General features: G+C 44.7%; 1 protein-coding gene and 1 pseudogene across 1 annotated transcript in view; both read right to left on the bottom strand.

Moving 5' to 3' along the window:
- Window positions 1-20749, bottom strand: part of Stx8 (syntaxin 8) — a 248941-nt gene that overhangs the window by 117139 nt on the left and 111053 nt on the right. The gene's annotated exons all lie outside the window — the stretch shown is intronic.
- Window positions 11378-19715, bottom strand: LOC143266886 (actin, cytoplasmic 1-like; annotated as a pseudogene).

Raw genomic sequence — 20749 nt, 5'->3', positions numbered from 1 at the left:
AAAACACACTGTCAGTGGATCCACCCTCAAACAATCATTCAAGACCTTCTTCAGCCAGAAAGGAAATGAGACCCATAAGAAGCCTAAGATATAAGAGATGAGATGGGCAAAGGAATGGTAACTATCTACATAGAAAGACTCAGCAGCTGAGTCTGCAGAAAGTACACATATTTAATATATATTTGGCAATTGGAAGACAGCCTTACAGTGTCTGGTTTCCTGACATGCATAAGTGTAATATAGAAGACACCTGCAAATGAACAGAGGGTGAAGAGCCTGTGTGGCTAAGGTTAAACACTGACTCTAAGCAGACTGTAAAACTTTGAGTATAAACTGGGAGTGGTGGCCCATGTCTTTAAACCCTGTACTCAAGAGGCAAGTGGATCTCTTCGAGTTTAAGACCAACCTGGTCAACACAGTGGGTTACAGGATAGCTACATACTACATACTGAGACCATGTCTCAAAAAAACAAAACTTAAAAGTTAAAAAAAATTATAATTTGAGTATATACAATTCCTAATAACCAAGAAAATGATGTATGCAAAGAAACAATAACATACGCAATAGATAAAATACTGAAAAATTGCACCTGCAAATTACAGAACATGAAAAAAGGCAAAGCTTTAGTGGCAGAGGGTAGGTCAGCCAGTGGTTGCTAGAGGTTAGGACCTCGGGTGGATAAAAATGCAGAGAGCAGCCGGGCGGTGGTGGCGCATGCCTTTAATCCCAGCACTCGGGAGGCAGAGGCAGGCGGATCTCTGTGAGTTCGAGGCCAGCCTGGGCTACAGAGTGAGTTCCAGGAAAGGCGCAAAGCTACACAGAGAAACCCTGTCTCAGAAAACCAAAAAAAAAAAAAAAAAAAAAAAAAGCAAAAATGCAGAGAGCTAGCATGAGGAAGTTTAGGAGAAAGTGATTTGTCCTGTGTCCTGTTTGCAGCAGTGGTTACACAAAACCAGACATGTATAAAATTCCTCAGAACTATATACACACAGATTAATTTTGTTGTATGTTCATTTATGAATTAAAACAAAAAATAATGAGTAAAGAGAAGTATGAGTAGAGATAACCTTAAGGAGCATCAGCATTTCAGAATGAGAGAAGCGGGCTGCTGAGATGGCTCATGGGTTAACATGCTTGAGGCCAGGGCTTACCACCCATGTGTCAGCCCCAGAACCTACATAGTAGGAAAAGTCTGTGGACCACACGCACGTCTGGTACCCTCTGAGGCCAGAAGATCCCCTGGGGCTGGAGTTACAGATGGCTGTGAGCTGTCACACGGAGGCTGGGACTCGAATCTGGGTCTTCTAGAAGATCAGCCAAAGTGCTTAACCACTGAGCTCTCTCTCTGCCCCAAGAAAACAAATCTTCTTTCTTTTTTTTGGAACTCACTTGGTAGCCCAGGCTGGCCTCGAACTCACAGAGATCCGCCTGCCTCCGCCTCCCAAGTGCTGGGATTAAAGGCATGGGCCACCACTGCCCAACTAAAACAAATCTTCAGACATCAGAGGGCAGCAGTGTAAGGAAGCTCAGGGATGGAGGGATGGATGGTAAAGTGTGGCTTGCACACATGAGAACCTGATCTGGGTTGACCAGATGCCACTAGAAAGCTGAACGTGGTGACACACTTGCAATGCCAGCAGTAGCAAGATAGGTGGAGACAGGAGGAGCCACTGACCAGCCAGCCTGGCCTGACTGGCAGCACTCCAGGCCAATGAGAGACCCAGTTTCAAATAAAATTAGGCAGGCACCTGAGCAAGGACACCTGGGGTTGTCCTCTAACCTCCACACGCGTACCTGTGTGCGTGCATGAACCCATGTGTGTGCACACACAGAGTGTGCAGAATGTGCTTTATCTATGCCAGAGGCAGCTGATGCTGGCCATGCTAAGACCTGCTCTGAGCACAGCAGGGGAGGGGAGGAGAGAGCCATCGACCTGACTTGCTGCAGTGAACGTGCCAAATGTGGGAAGGGAAGCCAGCCAGACCAGACTAGCGCATTACTACAAGCTCGAGGTATTTAAAGCCATAACAACAACGACTAATATTTGCTGAAAACGGGCCATGTGCTAAGCCATCCTTTCCTGATCTTGAGGTGTAGAGGGTTAGTTACAAAGTTATAGGAAAGTCTGCACTATTGATCAGCCACCATATTTAAGTTATCAAATACAAAATTAAAGCAAAATGTTTTCTCCAGGTTTATGGCTCTTTAGTAAAATACAAGAAAGATAAAAAGTATAGGCCGAGGGTACATTCTGTGGTAGAGTGCTTGCATGAAATGCACGAGACCCTGGGTTTGATCCTCAACATTGCCAATAACAACTACGATTCTACTTGCCAGCAACATTAAGGTTATTTTGCACATATTAGACTGCCGCTGAAGACGTGAATATGGCTCCAAGTACAGTACAGGTCCCCCGAGGCTCTCTTGCTATCCAGCCCTGGGACAACCTTTACAAGTTGCCTAGCTGACAGTCTTTGGTCTTTTCTTGGAAGGAAATTATTACATGTTAAAAATACCTTCTGCAGGCCAGGTGGTGGTAGTAGTGGTGGTGATGGTGGCGCACACCTTTAATCCTAGCACTCAGGAGGCAGAGCCAGGCGGATCTCTGTGAGTTTGAGGCCAGCCTGGGCTACCAAGTGAGATCCAGGACAGGCATCAAAACTACACAGAGAAACTCTGTCTCGAAATCCCCCCACACCCTCCGTCCCTGCAAAAAACAATAACAAAAAACAAAACCAAACAAACAAAACCCTTCTGCTTGCACCGACCAAGACAATGACACACGAATACAAATGTGGGCTGAAACTTCACAGCAAGACACAATACAGGATCATCCAGACTAGTGCCTATCCAGATAGTCTGCAGTATTGTGGATGGGGGTGGGGAGGTGGGTGGGGGTGGGGGAGCCACCAGAAGCTAGAGGAGCACATCTCATGCTCTCCTCTCACTCTCTGCCTTGTTCCTTTGAGACGGCGTCTCTCCTGAACCTGGAGCTGTGCTGGTGACCAGTAAGCCCCACTCACCTTCCTATCACCTCCTAGAAGCCACGTTCAACCACACCCAGCTTTTTTCTTCTTTTCCTCCATGAGGGCTGGAATCCAAACTTAGATCTTCACGCTTGCACTCTGACCCCTGGAGCTTCTCCCCAGCCTCCAATCCACAGTTGTTTTTAACACAGTTCATGTATGTGTGTATCTATAATACATATGTATGCACTGTATAAATATGCACATTTGTGTGTGAATGTGAACACACAATTTCACGGCATATGTGTGGAAGGCAGAGGACAACCTTGGGTGCTGGTCCTCACTTTCCACCTTCTTTGAGACAAGATCTCTTCATTTTTTGTTTTTGTTTTCTCTCCATGCTGCTGTAGGTCAGGCTAGCTGGCCTGCAAGCTTCCAGGGATTTGCCTCTCATCGACTTGTAGGGATGTACTGGGTTATAGACATGGGTGCTAAGGAGATTCAAACTCAGGACCTCACACTTATGTGGAAGCGGTTTACATGCTGAACCATCTCATCTCCCCAGACTCCCAACACTGCTTTAATTTAAAAATACATGGGGCTGGAGAGCTGGCTCCTCGGTTGAGAGGACATGCTTCCCTTGCAGAGGACCTGAGTTCGGTTCCCACCACTTAAGTTGGGTGGCTCACAACTGCCTGGAACTCTAGCTGCAGAGAACCTGACATCCTCTGTTAGACTCCACAGGCACGGAACTTAAGTGCACATGTCTACACACAAACAAACATACACACACATAATTTTAAAAAGCAATACATTTCAAGCTTAAAAAAGGCATCGATATGAAAACAGAAAAACTGTTAAATTTTAGGAAAATCATAGTGCTCAAAGAAGATAACATCCACTTGAGTGGAGCCACAGATCTAAGAGCGTTACACTAAAAAGCCCTAGAATAGGCTTCACTGGTTTTTCTGGCCCTTCATTAAGATGTTTACTGTAAAAAAAAAAAATGTAAGTACATCAAAATTCTTTGCTAAATAAGTTACACACACACACACACACACACACACACACACACACACACACACACAACAAAACCAAAACAAACAAACAAACAAAAGAAAACCAAGTTAACAACCAAAGGAAAAAAATCCCCAAAAAAAAAACAAAACAAAAAACCCATCTTCCATCATTGAGAAGCCCAGAATCCTGAGGCTAACTCACTCAGCTCGGACTGCAGTGATTTACAGACAACCAACATGTGTTTCTTAGCAACCTGCATGCATAAAGGTTACAATATACCGTATGATTTCAATTATGTGACATCTCAGAAAAGACATAACCACAGAGAGTAAAACAATCCATGGCTGCCAGGCGGTGAGGAGGAGGAGGAGGAGGAGAGGGCTGAAGAGGTGACTCACAGGAATTTTCAGGGCAGTGAAAATATTCTGGATGCTATTGTAATGGTGACAAGGTGGTGGTGTACATTTGTCAGAACTCATAGAAGGTAACAGAGTAAACCTTAATTTACATTACTTTAAAAAAAAAAGTCATTTTGGAGGTTGAGGGTTTTAGAAAGTAATACAGACTGTTAAAAGAGAAGCCGTGTTGGCCTGCCTAGCTTTAGAAAGGGTGCTACCTAGAGGACAAAAGAAGAATGGATGGGACAGAAGCCCCGAGTTCTAGATGATCGTGCTGGTTTCCGTGGGGATGGGGTAATAGTCCTCCACTGCTGTACTTGTCCACTGGAGCTGAAGCTCTAAGGACATGGATGGCTGACGGTGGGAGCCAGATTCTCACCGGTAAGTGCAAGTTTACAGACAGCAAGGGGATGGGTCTAGAACAACGCCCACGGCTATGATTAGAGACATTAGTGTGAACTCATGGTTAGCTCAATACAGATACGGGCAGTTAGGCATGAATATGGATACTAAGTTACACATGTATTGTGTTAGTAAATGCATGGATCATTCTACGCTTTGTCTATCTAGAAGACTTACGAAAATGAATATTCCCTATAGCAACAAGTATACCAACAATCAGGCTTGGTTTCTAATAATTATCCTCCAATAAAAACAACCAAGAATCCCTACAAAAACAACAGCTTTTAAAACTGAGACCGAAAATACCAACTATTACCCTGAAATATTCTGTAGATACTTCCAGATGAAATGCGGTCAACTATAACCCTAAAGTATTCTGTAGATACTTCCAGATGAAATATGGTCAAAAAGCCCAGTGGTAGATAGAGCAGATGTGCCAACCACAGGAGTTCCCAAAGGCCAAGTGAGACGAGTCTAAACAACAAAGTAAATAGTTTGGAATTAAAATCCTGAGGAGAGGGGCTGGTGCGATTGCTCCCCGGGGGAAACTGCTTCTGTGTAAGCCCAGCAACCTGAGTTTGATCCCCAGAACTTAGGTTAAGGTGGCAGGAAAGAGTCCACCCCACAGAGCTGTCCTTTGCATGCACCGCCTCACATACAATAATAAATAAGGCTTTTAAAAGTCCAAAAAGTAGAAAAATAAATATCCAGGTGTTCACACTGATATAAACATATGACTGAACAAATTCATAACTGAGGGAGCAGAAATAAATCCCCCGTGTTGAATTCCAAATAGTTTACACAGACACTACACTTCCAAGGAACAGAGCGCAGCACCCCACTGGGGTACAGGCTGCATGCTGTGACTGCCTTTCAAGGAATGGTCTAGAAACCAAGCAGAGGAGAAAGGAATATTAGTGACGCGATGGTGAAGGAGCCAGAAGAACATAATGAAATGAGTCGCAAAGCAAATTGCCGGTGTGCCCCCTTGATGTGATAGAATAAAAATGGCCCATCTCGGTGGTTTTCCTCCCAATAACTCAGTCTCTGTTACCATAAGGAAACCATCACAGGCATTCAAGCCATGCAAGGTTCCACAAACCACCTGAGCACAGGGTTTATGAGACGGCTCAGTGGGGGGAAGGCTCTTGCTGCCAAGTCTGATGGCCTGTGTTTGAGCCCCAAAACCCACATGGTAGGAGAGAACAAACTTTCACAGATTGTCCTCTGACCTCCACATGTGTGCTGTGACACTCCAATATCCATGCGTGCACAGGCGCACACACACACACTAAATACATAGATGAATGTAATAAAAACTTAGATACCAGACGAGTACTCCTCAAAACTGTCAACGCCACAGAAACTCGGACAGTATGAGAAGCTGTCGCAAGAGGTGACAATAAAATAAATGTCCTAGATGAGATCATGGAACAGAAATGACACCAAGCAAAGACTCGGAAAACTGTGGGTTGAATTCCTTATAATTCCAACCTGGCTCACTAATGGTCACAAATAGACCACATCACACTAACACAAGATATTCAATAGGGAAGCCAGGTGCGGGGCATGTGAGAGTCCTAGGTACTGTTCTCAATTTCTCTGTTGCTCTAAAAACCATGATATAAATAAAACCAAACTTATAATTAAATTGGATTTAAGAATGGCACATTAAGTATGCCCTTTCCCCTAGGCTGAGAGATGATGCAGACACATTAAGAGCAGGCTAACAACTCCTTGGTCAATCTCCATTGGTCCTGAGGACAAGGCCGTGAGGCAAACACTGCTGAAGGTGATGCTCAGAGGTGATGGAATCTGTCCAAGGTCACATGGAGGGGTATAGGTAAAGCCACGCCTGCCTAATTCTAGAGGCTTTTTCAGAACCCCCAGAAAGAAAAAGACATCCACTCACACATCTCAAGATGCCTTGTTTGTTCTTGTTTGCTCTGCTTTGTTTGAAAGATGAGACTGTTTAACTTTCCCTTATAAAGATCTCCTGTTAGCAAATGTCAATTACTATTTACTGAAATGAGCATTTCACCGTATTAGGCTGCTCTAGCTTCATTTCTGTTGCTGTGATAAAATACTCTGACAAAAAGCCACTTAGGGGAGAAAGGGCTTACTTTAGCTCACAGTTCCATGTTACAGCCCATAATAGCAGGGAAGTCAAGTTGTGGGAAACTGAAACAGCTATCATATTACACCCACATTTGGAGCAGAGAGAAACAAATACATATGTGCTCGGTTGCCTGATTGTGTGCAGCTAGATTTCTCCACTCTTCTACAGCTCAGGACATCCTGTCTAGGGAATGGTGCCACCCACAATGGGCTTGAACTTGCTATATCAATTAACTTTATAAGACAATCCTCTACAGACATGCATACAGGTCAACCCAATGTAGTTAATCCCTCATTGACTAGGCTGTTCAAGTTGACAATTAAAGCTAACCATTACACTCAGCAACTTTTGCACACTAAACAGAATTGTTCAAATCTTATAAACCTAGACACATATTCCTTGTTCTCAAAATGTCTGAGTAGTACCTTAAAAAATTTTTTTTGCGGGGTGGGGGTGGGGGTTGGACAGGGTTTCTCTGTGCAACAGTTCTAGCTGTCCTGGAACTCACTCTGTAGACCAGGATGGCCTTGAACTCACAGAGATTTGCCTGCCTCTACCTCCCGAGTACTGGGATTAAAGGCATGCGCCAACACAACCCAGCTGAGTAGTGCTTTTGTTATGCTGTGTTTTTGTTAAGCAAGCCATGATGATCAAACATCAAGTAGTAGATCATAAGAGAACTCCCAACTGTTAGCCAAAGCTATTTGCTAACATTTTGTCACTCACAGTGATAGAAGGCATGGGTAATGTTTATACCTCTACTCCATTTCTTAGTTCTCTAGAGAGTCCTTCATTAACTATCTAGACTGACCACCAAAGCCCTGGACCTACCAATCCTTGGACAAGCCAGATCCGGAAGTACTGATGCTTGGACAGAAGCCGCAGGCCACACTTACTCATGCATCCCTTCACACACACACCCCCCCACCCGCTAGAACCCTGCTCTCTTTGAAAAAGAGCCTACATCTCAAGTTCCATAGGGTCTCTCTATACCAGAGACATTTCATTTCCGCTGGGGCTTGCCCAGACCAATCAGATCTCAGCCTTCTAGTCCTATACCTCAGTGTCTACAGCATGTTCAGACTGGTGGGACACGGTGTCCTGGTTAGCTTTTGTTGTTGTCGTTCTTGAGATAGTCTCTCACTGTGTCACTTTGGCTGGCTTGGACCTCTCCGCATAGACCAGGCTGAGCTTACACACACAGAGATCTATCTGCTTCTATCTCTGCCTCTGGGATTAAAGACATGCAGTGCCTTAAATGAAAGACATTGGCCCCTTTAGTTAGCTTAGCGTTGGTCCATCATCTCAGAAAGGACTAGCCAAACCAGATTGGCCTGGGAAGTATCTGTGGGGAGGTTATCTTGTAAATTATGTGGGTGGATCCAGCCTGCTGTGGGTGGTCCTCAGTTGTATAAAAAAAGCTAGCCAGGCCCAGGATGGTGAGTGAGCCACTGAGCAGTGTCTCTCCAGGGTTTCTGCTTCAAGTTCCTACCTGGACTTCCCTCAGTGATGGACTACTGCCTGTAAGCCAAAATAAATCCTGTCCTTCCCTAAGCTGCTTTTGGTCTGAGTATTTTATCATAGCAACAGAAAGGAAACCAGAATACATGGTTAAAACAAAATAGGTTAGTCCCCAAAGAGAACACGAGAGACCGGAAACCTCCTCAACATCATTTCTGGGCTCTTTGTTTTGGACCTTTACAAAACAGACTAGCTTCTCATGAAATTCAGAAAACTGTATTACTTCTAAATGAGCTTTCTATCACCTGTTTCCATTTGCTTTCGTATACTTGGGGAGTTTTAAAACACACAGCGATGACTCCATAAAGTGGTCTAACTATACCATACCTCATTTGGGCCTCCCATCCATGAGAGTGAACAGGGAAACAGTGGTGTGCTTTACAGATGTTAAAACAGGCTTACGAAAACTCTGTGGCTTGTCCACTTCAGATTTCTAACATGTGGTGAGGCACAAGAAGTTGTGGGGGTGGGGTGGGGGTCTCTGGATTTCAATGCAAAGGCTTTGCTCAGAGGCGCATGCCATGCACAGCTCAGATTTCCGTCTAACTGCAGACTAAACATAGTCTGCATTTTTCTCATTCCTTAAGAACATCACCTTGACTTCTCCATATTTCCTCTTCTTACAGATTTCAGAGATGCCCAGGTAGTTGGGTAAGACTTGGGTGCAGACCAGGGCACCTGTGGTGGGAAAGTGAACCATCCATTCTTTATCATTTTCTCCTAGAAACGCTCCCTTGTTCTCCGACAGTTCTTTTTCACACCTTCTGTTTAATTTTATAAATGCATTGTTTTCTATCTCTAACAGACCTATGCACAGTGAGAGAGAGAGACAGAGAGAGGAGGAGATCAACACTTGGATAAGTTCTTTTTCTTCCCCATTTCAGTGTGACTATCATCTAAGAGTGGAGGAGGAGGAGAAAGTGCACACACGCGTGCACGCATGTGTGTGCGTGTGTGTGTGTGTGTGTGTGTGTGAGTGCACGCATGTGTGTGCATGTGTGTGTGTGAGTGCACGTGTGTGTGTGTGTGTGTGTGCATGTGTGTGTGTGTGAGTGTACGAGAGAGAGAGAGAGAGAGAGAGAGAGAGAGAGAGAGAGAGAGAGAGAGAGAGAGCGCATTCCTGTGGTGGCTGTCTTTCCTCCAACTTTCTTCTCTTCATACTACCCCTAGGTTCCAGTTTTAGTAAATTTTCTCAGGCTATCTGTTGATTTATGGCCAAATGTTCACATTTAAAAATGAGGCACCTGAACACTGAATTTCAGAATACTAAAAAGAAGAGAAATTCCCAAAGCTTTCACAGGGAAGGCAGAAAAGTAGCTCACGTACAGTGAAGAACTGAATGCAGAGCTTTACAGAGAAACCAGAGCGATACAGAGCAGCTTCACAATTCCAACCAGAGGACAAGCTGACTCCCACACCTTCCAGCCTGCAGGGAAGGGACAGTGATGTCCAAACACACCTAGTCTAAAGATGTTCACAGTCCCCAGAACTGTCCTTTGGATGCTCTTAGAGAGTGTGTTCTACCAAAACAGCAATGGTGAGAAAGAGGAAAGATCCAGCAGACAGAATATCAGGTATGTGCACCACAGAGTCAAAGGGTACTGAATTCCCCATGTGATGGAACAGAAGTCAGGAGAGCCAGGCAGGAGCCCAGGCAGCTGTGCAGATTGAACCAGGGAGTTGAAGGATCCAGGAAAGCAATGACTGGCCAATTAAAAGATGAAGTTCATAGGCAAACTACAAACACTGCACCAGCACACAGGAATCCCACAATCCTAGCTTAAGGATAGGGCTAAGTGGTGAATGTGTCAGCACAGGTAGCTAGGCAAATCCAAAACTGAGAAGCAATTACCGGCTTTGGCGGGAAAGGGTGTACTAATGAAATAAAGATCTAATCGTAGCACACACCGTGGCTCAACCACAAACAGTATTTCCATAGTCACAATGCCATCAACACTGATTTAATGGAAACGTGTGTGGGAAGTGGGAGAGAGGGAACCGTGCAGGATTACCGTAAGCTAAGGTGACATCTCCCGTGGGAAGAAATAAACATTCCCAACACGGAAAACACTAGGAAAAAGCATCATATTCTGTGGAAAATGGATACTGCTGGGCATGGTGGCACATGCCTTTAATCCCAGCACTTGGCAGGCAGAGGCAGGTGCATCTCTGTGAGTTCAAGGCCAGCCTGGTCTGTCTAACCAGCTCCAGGCCAGCCAAAGCTACGTAGTGAGACCCTGTCTCAAAAATAAAAGCAAAACAAATAAACAAAAAAAGAAAGAAAGAAAGAAAGAAAGAAAGAAAGAAAGAAAGAAAGAAAGAAAGAAAGAAAGAAAGAGAGAGAGAGAAAGAAAGAAAGAAAGAAACAACAATAAAAAAGAAATATGGATAACAATGAACACTGAAACACAAAAAACTGCAAGAATTGTTTGCAAGGAGTGGGACTTTGGGGCAAGGAAGGAACTGTTACTCTTGGAGTGCCTAATTCTTATTTTCAAACTACAAAGTGGCATTATTTTGATAACAATGAAAATTAAATTTTAAAAGCTCAACTCCAAAGAAGAACGTTAAATAACAAATTCTACGGGCTGATAGGAAAAGGATGTGGCTCGGAAGTGCTGGTTAGGCAATAAAGAACTCCAGCAAGTCAAGGGACACAATCAGAGGCGCATTCTCTACGTGCAAGCTTGTTCCAGCTGCGTATATACGCACCACACGCATACCCAGTGCCCACAGGGCCAGAAGAGCATGTCCGCTCCCCTGCAGCTAGAGCGAAGGAGAGTTATGAGCTGCCATGTGGGTGCTGAGAACTGAATCTGGGTCCTCTGTAGGAGCAGCAAATGCTTTAACCTCTGAGCCATCTCTCCAGTCCCCAGAGCTACATTTTAAAAAAGAATTATTCAGATACAAAAACAAAACAAAACCAAACAAACAAACAAAAAACCCAAAAATGAACTAAAAGAGAAAGAGCTTGAAGACAAAAATTGGGGGCGGGGATCTAAAACTTCATAACAAATATTGAACTGAACAAAGCGCATGCTGGGCAGTGTTTGTTTGCAGGCCTGCGATGGAAGTGAGGCACTAGAGCGCAAATGCTCTACCACGGAGCTACACTCCAAGTCCTGGCCTCTCTTTGTGATAGAGTATCGGAAGTAGAAAGTGTTGGCCACAGTAAGGCCATCTTTGCCTCTACCCATCTAGTAATTCCTTCCCGGTCAATTTGTCAGGAGATGGAATCACAGATTTTCTTGTGGAATGCCCTCTCTGCAGGTAAAGAGCTGCCAGGGCTATGGAACATTCCTCCAAGGGACTTCACTGAATGTGGATTTTTAACTGTGTTTCAATCTGACCACCCTCGAATACACTGACCATCAAAGCCTGGACCAAAGAGCTAAGCAGCCAGACTCTGGAAGTAGATGTTGGATGGAAGCCGCAAAGCCACACTTACTCACCAGGGCTCTGCCATGTGTGTTCAGTAACACAGACAAAGGCCTATCAGCTAATCGGCTCTTCTTCCTAACCCAGATAGAAAAGATGGGCTGAGAAAATGAGCCAGGACAATGCCTGGATCCTAAGAAAGCATGTAACAAAAGCCCCAGGCCATTATCTCCTGTGGGCAATGAGAAGTGTATCATCTTCCAGAGACACAAAAAATAAAGAATTGAGGATTCTGAAAATTAAGTGAGGATATACACTAGAAAGAAAAGCAAGAGGCATGCACACCCGAATGTGCTCAGGGCCAGGCTACAGGTTGGAAATCAAAGGTGGGTCCGGGCCCCACCCCACACCTCTTCCTACTGCTGCTTAGGACCGCCCTATTGCAATACAGTCCTCAGCCAGCCACAGCCCCTGGGAGCTTGTTAGACATGTAGAGCCACAGGGCCTACCTCAATCTAATGACCCCAAATCTTCATTTTAATAAGCTCCCAGGTGCTCCCTACCCATTGAAGTTGGAGAACCACTTACTTAGAAAGACAGAGGAAGTTTGGGGTTTGGCACTGGGGGCCCCTGCTCCCTGCAGGTGTAGATAGAAACGCAGGTGAACCCCAGGTGTCTAAAGCTACCTACACAGGACAGTCATTGACATAATAGGAAAATCATAATCAGAGTCTAGCAACTATGTATCTTCTGGAAAAGGCATTGATTCCAAGATGCCTAGCTATTTCCTGGGAGCTCACTTCCAGGGTCAAATAGGAACACAGCATGGAACACAGCATGAACCACAGATTTCCCTCTATAGCTGCCTATTTTATTTAAGCAAACAACAAAAGAAAGGCTAAACATTAATTTTAGTTGTACTTAATTGAATAATTTCTCAAGGGAATAGTTCAGGGAGAGTTTAAAACTGCCTGTTTCCAAAAGCCATTACAAATTGGCATATACTATAATGTCACTGTGCCAACCCAAACAGTGCGCTTTTAATGTCCCCTGGGCTGCCTTCACTCCAGATGTGTTCAGAACTCCTAGTAATATAACACAGGCAAAAACCATATTTACATGAAGCAGTATTTGGGATATCCTTTTCCAATTATCTGGAATGAGATAATAGACTCCTAATTGGAAGCACGGGGGTTGGGGGAGCCAGGTCAGTAGTTCCTCCCTCCTGACGCTTTTATTAGTGAAAACGGAAACAGTCTGTTCAAGAGTAAGAGAAATCTACTTTGCCACGGTTAATCATCTGAATGTCTAGAAACTTCGGATTTGCCCTACGGTCACCTCTAATTAACCAGCTGATTTGTCAGAGCCTGATCTTGTCTTTTCCTATGAATCGTAAGTAGGAGGGGGCTGGGGTTGGGAGGAGGGGGATGTGGAATGAAAATGGAAGAGTCCAAGACCATTCCGGCGAGAGGACAAGACACCAGTGATGAGTGGACAGGTGGCGCCCAACCCCCCTTCTGCTTCCGTGGTGTTACGTGCTTGCATGGTGGCGCAGACTCTGAAGGCATTTCCTTCTATTTTTAACTGATGATGGTCATCACACAAGTGCTAGGGAAGCCATCGTAACTTATCGCTGACATGTACCTCACAGGGAACACTAACGCCACCAATGAGGAATCATCTTTCCGGTCTTGAACTTGAGCACACGGTTAGTGTAGTACATGCTTTCTGCTAATATTGGGAGGGTCTGTCCTTACCATTCATTACTGAACAGAACTAAGATTTAAGTAAAATAAGTATTCTTATACAAGTGAGCGTGGTGTTCTGTCCCAGTGGAGACCCTGGACCCCATACATCACAGAATGCCGCAGTGCGCCATGCACTCAGGCATGCTCAGTTACTGACGTCTGTTTTCACAGATGTCACAGAGAAGCCATCTGAAAAGCAATGCACGATGCAGCTGTTCTTGGCTGGGAGCAAGATACACTTGGAAACCTTGTTCCCTAAGCGTTCAAGACTGGACGGAGCTTTCCAAATACAAATTAATTACCAAATTCTACGTGTTGACAAGCAAAAGCTTGAATGTTTATGCTTCAATTTGACAAAGGAAATTTTAGCATATTACTCTTAAGCCTCTAAGGCAAACAAGCTCCATGTACAGGATTTACTTCATTACAGCTTCCCCTAAAATGTTTAAAAACATTTTAATCCTGAAATCCAACATGTAAAGAGAAAACCAAAAGATCTATATATACAGTTTAACAAAACGGTCCCAAAGCCAAAGCTGTGGGACCATCACTCGCTAGCCCAACTGGGGCTAGACTCAGCCTTATGAAACTCTACACTCATTCAGCCAATGAGCAATCAGCAGACATCTACAGTATGCCCGGCGGTGTGCTGGGCACGTATTTGAACACTTGGTCGGTATCACTTGCTGGCATGTTTATTCAAATAACAGCTACCACCGAGTTCTTGATTGCTGCTGATCTGAGTTTCAAAGCAAATAAATACACAACTTTATCATATGGACAAGGGACATTTTGCTCCAATAAATCTACCCAGGAGGCTTGAGCCCAAGGGATGTTTAAGGATATATCACTGTGGAAAGGACCACAAGAAAGGGCTTGGTGGTCACTAACACCCAGATGTGAACTTTTCTCTCTGACCCACATGAGTACTGACTGATTAACCCTTGAGGTTAGGCCTTTTCCCCCCACAACAAAGGCCTCTCCACTCGGGAGCTACTTAGGATTTTCCCAAGCACCTTGCAGAGAGCTTTTTTTATCACGCCAGGATTAGATCTGAAAAAAGCATTTGTTCTACTATAAAGACAGCAAAAATCCCTGGTTAGAAGACTAATGTTCTTTTAACCCGGAAAAAAAAAAAAAAAAAAAAAAAAAAACCCATGGCTCTGCCTGAAGAGAAATAGTTTTACCTTATTAATCACCAAGTTCTCAAGTCAACTCAGCTTGTGAGAGCCTCCGAAGTAATTCAGCTGTTTCCACATCGCACATCAGAAAGTCCCAACAGCACACAGTCTAGGGTAATGTTAAAACAATATACATGGCAGCATCATTTCCTTACTAGGCTCCATTTCTGCTGGGAAAGGGGGAAATTTAAGCCAAATGATAATTTATACCAAGAGTCTACAAAGGAGGTTACACAAGATGAGTCACTGGAATGTGGAACCCAAACCTCTTCTAAATTCTGTCAGGATCCACACAACACACAGCAATAGTATACATAATTTTATAAGAGCAATTATAAAGAATGCTCTAGAACTTCACTCACAAATAATTTTGGTTTTATTTTATTAGTGCTGGTGATTAAACTCAGGGCCTTGTGTGTGGTACAAACACATGCTACCACTGGGCTACACACTCGGCCACAACTCAAGATTATTTCTAATGGGATATATGACTTGAATATTCTAGAGGAGACCTGAGAGTCTCATAGTTTTAAGGTCCTGGGGTCCTAGTCTCAGCACTGGAGGACAGGAAGAGGAAGAGGTGAAGAAGAGGAGGAAATGTTGGGGGCCCATGTGTTAAGAGTGGTGAAAGTTATCTATGAAAGCGTATACAAATATATAGCCCAAGAGCCTAAAAGGTAAATATCTTTGTCATTTTTCAAGAAAGGATGAGAGTCCTAAAGTCAACAGTGAGTGTTCAGTCAACTTGAGCTGAAAAGTCCGTAAGTATACAGAAGCCCAACGCCCTTCTCCCTCACTGCTACTTCCTGCCAGCTTGAGCTCCCACGCTCATGGAAGAGAATCTCTCCACTTGGAACTGTGCACAGTCGTTTCTATGGGCAAACTCTAAATGCACATACAAAAGCAGATGTAGGGTCAGGAGAAAAGCCCAAGAGTCCATCCACCTCACGGGGTGAAGTGGGGGTGCTATGACTTCCTGCACACCGAAGAGACATGACTAGACCTCTGGGATAGTTTCCAAACTAACTGCACCTCCCCACCCAAGACCTTACATATGCTCAGTCCTCATCCTCACCCAATACACAATCACTATCAAAACTATCTTTCACATTGCAGCAGGGCTGATAAACGTCCTTCAGAGCAAGTCTTCCTCATCTTCTCTCGCTGTAAATAAAGTTTTATACAGGACATTAGAATGCAGCTGCATTCACCCATTACATATTAACTACGGCTGCTTTTGCCACACCTTGTATGTGAACTGTGTTTCTGTTTTTGTTTTTTACTACAGCACTTTTATTTTTCTTTACATGATGACATTTTGACGGGGCCTAATGTTCTCAGTGAACAGTCATAGAAAACCTAAAATTTTTCATTTCTTAGAGAACTGAATACAAACAACAACAACAACAAAAAAAAAAAACCTTACATAAGTTAAAAGGATAAACACATTTACAGGTGTCAATGCAAATGTTTCCAACTCAAGGCAAGTAACAGCCTTCAGGAGGGAAAACACCAGAACAGAAACTGGTCCTTAAGCTTGGACTTTCCCACCCTAGTACACCAGCAAGGCAGAAGTGGTAATGAGTTCAGGAACCCTTGCCAGCTTCAAGGAATCCTAGAAGTCAGCTGTCGGTTAATACCCAGCACAGATCACTGCATGGTACTCATATAGATCCACCAGGCTGGGCATTCCTCTTCCACAGTGTGTTCTCCCCAGCCACCAAGTGACTGAGCCACAAAGACTAAGGACTAAATCATACAGGATATCAGACATATACCAAGGGAACAGGTAACTTGAATACAAGGTCAAAAATCAGCAACAAATCCAATGATCCAGTGCTGATACTGGATACAAGCTTCAAGGACATATTTCTTTTAAGGATTTTTCCAGTTTTGTGAGGGCTAGCATGAGGTGTGTACACTTGCCAGGGCAAAACTGCTGCTTTAGAATCAGCTCCTAAGCAGATGCCTGGCACCTGCTCAGCATCTAGAAGCATCTGCCTCCTGCCCACTGATCCACATCTGCTGGAAAGTGGACAGCGAGGCCAGGATGGCACCTCCAATCCAGACTGAATACTTTTGCGCAGGGGGGAGCAACGATCTTGATCTTCATTGTGCTGGGTCCTAGGGCTATGATCTTCTTCACCCTGCCAGCAATGCCTGGACACGTGGTAGTACCACCAGACAGCACTGTGTTGGCATACCGGTCTTTGAGATGTCCACATCACACTTCATGATGGAGTTGAAGGTGGTCTCATGGATGCTACAGGACTCCATGCCCAGGAAGCAGGGCTAGAAGGGCACCTCTGGACACTGGGAATCGCTCATTGCCAATGGTGATCACCTGCCCATCAGGAGAAGGAAGATGTGGTAGTACCTACTTCTTGCTCAAAATCCAGGGCAACACAACACAACTTCTTAATGCCACGCACAATTTCCCAGTGAACTGTGGTGATGAAGCTACAGCCCCGCTCAGGCAGGATCTTCATGAGGTAGTCTGTCAGGTCCTAGCCAGCCAGGTCCAGCTGCAAGATGGCGTGGGGAAGGGATGGGCACTGCATGTGTGACCCTGTCCCCGGAGTCCATCACAATGCCAGAGGTGCTCTGAGATGCATACAGGGACAGCATGGCCTAAATGGCCACATCCACAGCTGGAGTATTGAAGGTTTCACTCATTATCTGTGTCACCTCTCTGTGAGTTTTGGGGTTCAGGGAGGTCCTCATTCAGAAGCATCAAGTGTTCCTCAGGGGCTACACGCAGCTCACCGTAGGTGTAGTGCCAGATCTTCTCCACGTCATCCTAGTTGGTGACAATGCCATACTTGACAGGGGACTTTAGGATCAGGATACCCTTCTTGCTCTGGGCCTTGTCACCCATGTAAGAAGAAGTCTTTCGAGCCCATGTCCACCATGACGCCCTGTCAGGGGCACCCAACGATGGAAGGAAACACGGCCCTGAGGGCGCCATCACCAGCAAAGCCAGCTTTGCACACGCTGGAGTCACTGTCGATGACGAGTGCTGTGACTTCTTTCATTTTGATAGGAGAAGGATGGGGAGACAGAGCAGCGAAAAGACACGCGCAGGGTAAACCGGCAGCAGAGTGTGAGGACTTTTTTTTGCTTTTATTGAAGTCAATATGACATAGAAGTATTTTAACTGTTTGAACAGTTCAGTAGCATCTAATACATCCATAATATTGAACAACCACTAGGTCTGGTTCATTCTCTTCACCACCAAAGCAGCTCATACCCACTGCCTCTTCCTCCAGCCCCTGTGTAGGTGGGATGTTCTTTGGGCCACCAACCAGCTCCCAAATAAAGACATGGAGACTTATTTTAATTATGAATGCTCAGACTTAACTTAGGTTTGTCCCACGAGCTCTTTTAACTTAATTTAACCTGTTTCCATTCATCGAGGCTTTGCCTCGGGGATTTTACCCTTTTTTCATTCTGTATGTCCTGCTTTCCTGCTTCCTCCGTGTCTGTCTGTCTGGCCCCTGTTGTCTCCTTCTCTTTCTCCCCCGAGTCTAAATCCCTCCTCCTATTATTCTCCCTGCGGAAGTTCCTCCTATACCTCCTCCCTCACTATTGGCAGTTCAGCTTTTTATTAGAGCGGTCAGGGGCCTTAACCAGGCAAGGTAAAACAGCAACACATCTTTACATACTTAAACAAATGCAACACCATCTTTACATAGTTAAACAAATATTCCGCAACACTCCTGGGAATTACCAATCTCAAGTTTTACAGCTATGCATTTACCTATTCTAGATTGTTAAAATAAATGTGATTATACAACATGTGACAGACTGTGTCTGGATTCTCTCACCTAGTACAGCATACTCATGTTCATCTACATTGCACCATGTACCAGCAGCCATTCCTTCTAACAACTGAGTACTGCATGGTGTGCATGGACCACATCCTGTCTAGACAGTTCTGTCCGTTGTCACAACTGCGATGGATATAGCCATGCCAGCGAGCAAGTGGCCTGGCCTGTGCACTCTCTCTCTGCCAGTGTCTGTTGACCCCTGAACTGCACTACATCCCTATCTACAAGCAGTGGTTTGGAGAATCAGTGTGTATTAATGGTCACTGCTTGGACCAGAAACACACCAGAAACAAACTGTCTATTTTTGCAAGTCTGGTTAAACTCTTGTAAACAAGTAATATCAAGTGGCTCCTGGGATGGATAAAGGATCTCTGGTGTTGACGGGGAAAAAAAGTGAGGGCATACAAGGTGTGAGGTATATATTCTCTTTTTCTTAAGAAATGACCCAATATAAGAATACATATACCTACTTGAATAAAACTTCTAGAATCACAGGAATTTTTACACTTCATTTTATATATTTCTGGATTGTATGAAATATCTTATCTTACACATGCACTGTTTTCAGTTTTTAAATGACTCTTTCTAATTAGTGCTTGTTTTGTGATTGGCACATATTTGCATACATTTATGAGGTCCAATATGATGTTTTGATTGATGTGTACACTGGGTGGTGATGCAGAGCTGGTAATTGGTGCATCCCCCCCTTCGTCTTCAACTCCATCATTTTTTCTTGGTGAGTACATTCAAATGCTTTTCTTAACCCCTGATGTGCCAAAGAATACCTAAATTACTCTTCCATCAAAGTCACCTGCACCTGTTCCTTCATCCTCCCCTTCCCACCCTCCTAAATCTCTTTATTAGCACTCTCAACAGGCATTAACTAAATAAGAGAAGATTTACAATTTAGTTTTCTTCTTATCAAAATTGTTTTAGGAAAAATAAAGGTAGGCATGGTAATTCATGCCCATAATCCCAGAATTTAGGTGACTGAGGCAGGAGGATTGCTGTGGGTCTGAGGCCACACTGGTGTACATAGTGAGTTCAAGGCCAGTCTAGGCTACATAGTGAGACCACCTCAAATAAGAAAAGGAAGTGTGTGTGTGTGTGTGTGTGTGTGTGTGTGTGTGTGTGTGTCTGTGTGTGTGTGTCTGTGTATCAGTGTGTGTGTGTGTGTGTGTGTGTGTGTGTGTCTGTGTATCAGTGTGTGTGTGTGTGTGTGTATCAGTGTATGTGTATGTGTGTGTGTGTGTGTGTGTGTGTGTGTGTATCACTCTCTTTCCTACTCTACCCCTCTCACATACATAGTGGAAAAAAATAATCAAATGTTGCTCAGGAAGAAAAATATAAAAGAAAGCAGTACGATACTATGTTCAAACTTGACATGAGTTACTTACTTTGTGAGCTATCAGTTTTTAATTACTTTAATTCTTGCAGGTTGAGAACCCTCCCCAGAATCTTCCAAAGGAAAATGAAGCTGCTTGCCCAACGTTAAATTTTTATCTGCCAGGAAGATTTGAAATGTGGTCCCTGTGTTCTGTGCTGACTCTGTCCTAGTTGTCTTCTGTTATTGCAAGCATGCCACACCTGTGGAGCTGGACAGAGGACAGTGTGCCACACCTGTGGAGCCAGACACCTCACTGTGTGCCACACCTGTGGAGCCAGACACCTCACAGTGTGCCACACCTGTGGAGCCAGACACCTCACAGTGTGCCACACCTGTGGAGCTGGACACTGGAGGTGTGCCATACCTGTGGAGCCGGACACCGGACAGTGTGCCACATCTGTGGAGCCGGACACCACCCAGTGTGCCACACCTGTGGAGCTGGACACCTCACAGTGTGCCACACCTGTGGAGCTGGACACCACCCAGTGTGCCACATCTGTGGAGCTGGACACCTCACAGTGTGCCACACCTGTGGAGCCGGACACCTCACAGTGTGCCACACCTGGACACTGCAAATCTCCACATCGCAGAGTTCAGTGCAGCAGTGTGTCAGGCTTCAGCACTGAGTCAGATGTGTTGACCTCATGAAACTGTCACTTATCACAGGCTGCTCCCCACCCCCAACTCCTTCTGGTGGTCCCCTAAGTTTTGAAGTCTGTTTGCCATGAGTTGGGTACTAGACCTGAACCTGGACAGCTGAACAAGAGTACAGCAGTTTGGTGGCAGGACATTTTCACA

Source organism: Peromyscus maniculatus, chromosome 8 (genome assembly GCF_049852395.1).
Source record: "Peromyscus maniculatus bairdii isolate BWxNUB_F1_BW_parent chromosome 8, HU_Pman_BW_mat_3.1, whole genome shotgun sequence".
NCBI lineage: Eukaryota > Metazoa > Chordata > Mammalia > Rodentia > Cricetidae > Peromyscus > Peromyscus maniculatus.
The sequence above is the reverse complement of the archived record's forward strand: the minus strand, read 5'-3'. Positions and strand labels throughout refer to the sequence as shown.